Consider the following 6,000-nt stretch of genomic DNA (forward strand, 5'->3'; position numbering starts at 1 on the left):
TTCAGGAAACAGATCTCACACAGTGGCAGGAAGTCAGTCACTGTCCATGCTCATGAAAACCTCTGACCTGGGCTAATATGGGCTCTAAATGAAGTAGATGACCATGATAAGAAGTTCATAATCTACATATTGGAATCACAAATATCTTTCATTCAATGCAAAGCGTCACACACCAAAGTCATGCTGTGAAGAAAATCAATCACTTTTACATTTATTGTCCACTTGATGGCACAGTAGAGCAAATTAAGCACCGTGAAGTGTCTGCCCATGAGTGAACCGATGGATGGAAAGCTTCAATGCTTAGCACATAGATTTCTTTTCAAGTCCACCTCAGAGGCTGGGTATTGAATAGCACATCTGTATCAGGATGTATTAAGCATTATTTAAAAAGATGTGGTGTTAAATGTCAACATGAGGGTCGAAACAAAGGGGAAACATTTTACCAACTTAGGGTCAGTGGGACCTGAGCAGAAGTTTAATACAATAAAAAGAATTTACTTTTCAGTTCACCTTGATAAAACAAATGTTGTGTACAAATCTATTTATGTATATGGGTCACTGTATCTAATGCACATCTCTTTAGAACAGATACATTATATTTCCTGCAGTGTTTCAGTAAGTGAGGCCCTTTTATGCTCATGGTCGCACGCCTCACTGAGCACAGCACACACACACACACACAAAAAAAAAAAAAAAGAGCTCATTGTCATGGCAGGAGAGCCACGCTGCTGTGTTCACTATGAAAAATGCATGGGCTTTATCTTTGAGCACATTTGCATTTTCAGAGCCTCATCTTACCTGGCATCTCACAGCAGCGCGATGGCAGCTGCCTCTTTGTGTGGAGACAGTGTAACAGTAACTGAAAGGTCATATGTGCTTTCTAGACAGCTACCACAGTCCAGTAGGTGGCGCTGGTCACGTCAAAGGGATGTCAAGATCCATCTTTTCACCTTGAACTTGACATTTCTAAACACTGAGAAAGACGTGCAACCAGACATCAGATAAATGGAAACAAGAAATCTAAACTGACAAAACTAATTTAGTCAGAACAGTCTCAGTCTGTAGGACTCTCCCGTAGGATAGTGGGTCTTTACCTATTGCATCATGAGTCCTCCATGCTTTAAAGCAATGTTCAGTGCCCCCAACATCTGTCTCTTTGTGACCCATGACGGCCTACATACCACCACACCTCTGATACGGGATGTTCAAAGTTCTTAATGAATTAATAACTTGTTTGTTAGTTTTACATAGATGCACATATTAGTAAAATGTGTTATATCGGCACCCGGCTCCTGGTCGGACAGCGTGTGGCTGTGGAATTGGCTCCCCATCGTCCCAGGGGATGAAAGAAAATATTGGCCCATTGCAAAACTTGTTTTTGAGTCTGATACTCTGCTATCAATGTAAAACTTTATTTTAGTTTCAACCTTAAAGAAAAATGTCTGAAAAGAAAAATGTTCAGGAAATTGTGTTTGCTCAGCTGCTGAAGTTGAACTTAATGAGCTGTGCCTCTAAATCTGCTCTACCTTTGCTGCCACCTTTCCCTGTCAGGCCCCTCCTGCGACTCTGACCTGTTCACTTCCTGAACATAATGAATGCTGACCTGCTGTCCCCTCCAGGACCGATTTGCCCGTGCTTTCTCCGTGTGCCCTCTGATTCATCTGTTCACTTCATGCTGATTTTGTGTCTCTGGCGATGCTAATATCCTGAGCAATATGCTAATAGGAATCAATGAATATTCATTAACTCCTTGGATACATTCAGTATGACAGTTGGGAGCTGAGCCTCAATGTCATTGGAGGAAAGGTACAATTAAACTTTGTAAGTGTTCAGAACTTTTTCATAGAGGTAAAAAATAATGGACAAATTGCTGTAAAAGTTTAGACAAACTAATTTCAGAGGGATATTGCTTTGCCTTAGTAGAGCCTCTCTGTCCAAAAGGAAAAGAAAGAGCCTCACCAACACAAACAAAAATCAAAAAGGTAAAAAAGTACTGCATTACTGTAACAGGACAGAGGTAGGTAGTGGTAAAATAAAGATGTAAAGATGGTCACTTGACACGTAATTTTCTGATATTGAACAGTTCACATTTATTTATTATGGTCTAAGAGCAGTCATATCAACTTCATTCTGGATCCTCTATTAACTATTACATAGCTTACGTAATCACGCATGGCGGTGACTTCTACAGCAGAACAGAATCAGTTCAGCTAAAATGTTTTCATGTTTATGATATCTAAAGCTGGTAGTGACCTTTAATATAATATATAAAAAATGTTTATATTTATTAATTTGTTTTTGCAGAACTACATGTGGAAAAGCTTTGTGTTCAGCAGCATGTGCTCAGTCTCCACTTTCATGCATTGTGAAAATCGGACCTCATCTGCATATCTCAATAGTCTGACCTCAGCTACATTTAGTCATTGAAGAATTTTCCTGCACCGTCATCTTCACCTTCAGGTGCTGGAGGCTTTCCAGTACAGCCAGTCTACTCCTGCTGGTGGAGTGTTTGCCTTGACATTCTCCAAGCTGGTGAGGAGACAGCAAATCAAATTAGGAATATCTTAACCTCGATAAAAATGTCACCTTCACAGTTTCTAACTTAAGAACAAATTTATAAAGATGTTTTGTTTCCATCAGTTCAGGTCAAATATGACCAGATTAAGAACTAAATCACATTCTGAAGGACATACTGCAGTTTCTAGGCCCAAACCTGCCTCCCACAGGATCTATATATACACAGACTGGCAGGGTCACACAGGTGGGATCACTCACCAGTCATTAGGCTGAACATAGAAATTCAGCATCTAGACTCACATCGTTTATATGAAGCATACAACCAGAAAATAAATAGATAGAAATCAGAGAAATACACATGGACAGACCAGAAAAAATATTCTGCTCTAAATAAAAAGAAGAAAACTACAAAATAATAAAATATAGTGACAAATATTCACGCAGTTAAAAAAGTGACACTGAATTTCAGATGCTTATTAGGTGCTAATATTGACAAGGAGACTATAAAGGTTTTTTTTTTTTTTTTATTAAATTGCTGTTTGAACCTTGTTGCTGTAGACTGACTCATACAGAAAACTTTATTTAAAACTTTACAATCACTGTGGTTTATTCTGTATATTTATGTTTTGTCTGTGATTTTTGATCCTATTCAAAATGAACATTAAAGAACACATGAGCTGAGGGTTTGGAGGTTGTAGATCAACGCTTTCATTGAAACATTACCACTTTTGTAACCTGCTCTGTCTTCATTCTAGATGCTGTATGTCTGTGTTGACCTAATGATTTAAGTGGCTTCATCTGGTTTCCTAAAACCCTGCAGGTATTTAGGTGATCTGAGCTCTGTAAACTTGATGAAGACGACTTCATGTGGAAATAAATAAATAAATAAAGCACCAGAGAGTCTACACTGTGCACAAACAAATTCAGCTGCAGATCACAGTGACTGAAGAGGTTTCATTTGAATAGAACTGAAATTCCTCCCAGAGTCTGATCTTTGAATGTTAAACCATCTCCTGCCGTGTTAGTGGAACAGACAAAGCTGAGATGGAGCGGGGAGACGAGGGGCAGTCAGGTGCTCTTAGCTAATAAAAGCCTCTTCAAACAGAGATGCTCTCCACGCGCTTCAGTGGAGATGAGCTGGAATATTCCTTAAAAAAGCTTTTTCTTTTTATAAAAGTGGGGTCAGAGCATCAGAGAGGCGGCCATCAAATAGAAATCTTTGTGTTTCATTATTAATAAAACTATTGGTTCTGCTCTGTGAACTGCAGGAGGACGAGGTAACGAGCTGTGTGTGGCTGGTGGCTCTATAGGTAGAGCAGCAGCCTGGCGTTTGTCACCAGGTGTGTCTTTGAGCACGATGCTCCACACTAGCTCCACTAGCATATGATGTTTCATTCATCAATACAGGCATCTTCTTTTTCTGTGATATCTTGGATTAGACAAAGAAACTAAGAGTTTGCATGTTTTTATGTTATAAATCTGTTGATTTCTTGGTTTATAAAATCATTTATGCTATTAAGAGCATGTGTTTTTTCAAGTCAATTATCCAGTTTTCATATCTGTTAGTGATTAAAACTCTACTTTCTGTAAAGATATGTTTAAAAGCAGTTTGCATGTGCAACCTCGAATTTTTCAAAAGTGAAATTAAACTGTAGTTAGTTGTACTTTCATCTTTTTTGGAGAAGCTGTCTCATTGTTGAACTGTTTCTCATCTGATTTTGTAATTTAACTTTTTACTTTTTGAAAAATGCATGCAGGGGCACTCATCTGTTCTCTTAAATCAGCATGTTGTTTGTGCACAAACTGTGTTTTCTGCACAGTTATGGAGCTTTATCCTTTTTTATGCCTCTGCACAGACAGACAGGACCAGAGGCATCATATTATGTTTCCTGTACATCTGTATCTGAGAAACACTTGGTGGAAATTCCTTCTGCTTTACCACAATTAAGATCTGTGATGAACTGATTAGGTTTTGGTGGTCAGCGGTCATCATGACCTCAAACTAAAGGTAACTGTTGAAAAGATCATGGAAATTTGACCATTGTGGAAAATTTAATTTCAATTTGCTTCAATAAATGAGTGGAAACAATTCTCTGAGCTCCCAGTTAAACACTCCCAACGTTGACAGGCCAGGGGGGTTAAAGATGTGTCTCTTTAAAACTATACTACACATCTTTAACCACTGAAAACAAATCCAACAAAGTAAGAACAGAATCACATGTCTGCAGACAAGAGGAACACTGGTTCTTTCCTCTGTTTTGTCTGAGGCTGAGGGCCTGTTTGTGCAGCGTTCAGGATCAGAGGACTGTTTGAATGGATCCAGACTCCGACCTCCGCTGTCCAGGACGGCTGATGACGCAGGGAGACGGTGCTGAGCAGCAGCCTGACATCACAGGCCGTAACATGAGGATAACTCAATGTATTTTATAAACACTGAGGTTTGGTGGGAAAGCTAGGGAAGGCTAATGCAGCGGGTAACTCTAACATCACATTTCCTTCACCCAGACTGTTTTATAAGGAGATCCATCTAAGCCTCCTAGGTCACCACAACCCTCAGGGCCTTCCACCGCAGCGGGTAGCCGTCCAGGAGTCTGACTTTTCTCAGACAACCTGCAGCCTGATGAAATGATAATAAAGCTCCCGGAGGCTCCCTCCCTGTCTTCAGTGGAACAGGTCAGAGGCACTTCTCATACTGGAATCTCTAGACTAAATAATAGACGAAACAGTAGACACCTGTTAGTTGACGGGTTGGATCAGTGCAGGAAGTCTGCTCTGACGTTCACAGAGCTGGAGGAGACACTCAACATGCACTTAGATGTTAAAGTGAAAGTCATCAGGAGTCACCTGATATCAACTGCAAATGTTATTAACACTGATCAGCAGCAGCCAGTTAGCTTCGTTTAGTCCGCACAGTGGAAACGGGCAGCAAGAGCAGCACAAAACTCAGCATCCGTTACAGCAGAACATGCATCTAAAGCAGCACAGGACACAAACAGACTGCAAACACACGTTGTGACTTAAGTAAATCTAAAAAAAGAACATGCACGCTCCAAATGTTTGGTTTGATACTGCATTAATCAGGTTTTGTTCCCACATGTTTCCATGCTTTTCACTGCCAGTATGTTGCTGTGGTTCAAACCTGCAGGCGACTTTGTCAGGGCTGACTTCACAGTGACTGAACGCCAGAAGGAAGAGGAGTCATCTCTGCTAAAAACAGACAGTTTTAATGAAGATCTGTCAGAGTGCATAACTGCCACAAAGGCTACTGCACAGAGGAAACAAAAGCTGCATGAATGTGTATTGTTGTAGTCCTGTGCTTCCCTACACATCTGAATGAACAGAGCGTCAAACAGCGTCAGTCTCAGTGGTACATTCATTACATTCATTACATTAATACAGTACCTCCAGACTGGTCATTATTACACTGATTCCATAGTTTAGTCCTCATCCAGTGATCCTTAAAGAGTTGAGATTCTTATTTTC

The sequence above is a fragment of the Anabas testudineus genome, chromosome 9 (genome assembly GCF_900324465.2).
Source record: "Anabas testudineus chromosome 9, fAnaTes1.2, whole genome shotgun sequence".
Classification (NCBI taxonomy): Eukaryota; Metazoa; Chordata; class Actinopteri; order Anabantiformes; family Anabantidae; genus Anabas; species Anabas testudineus.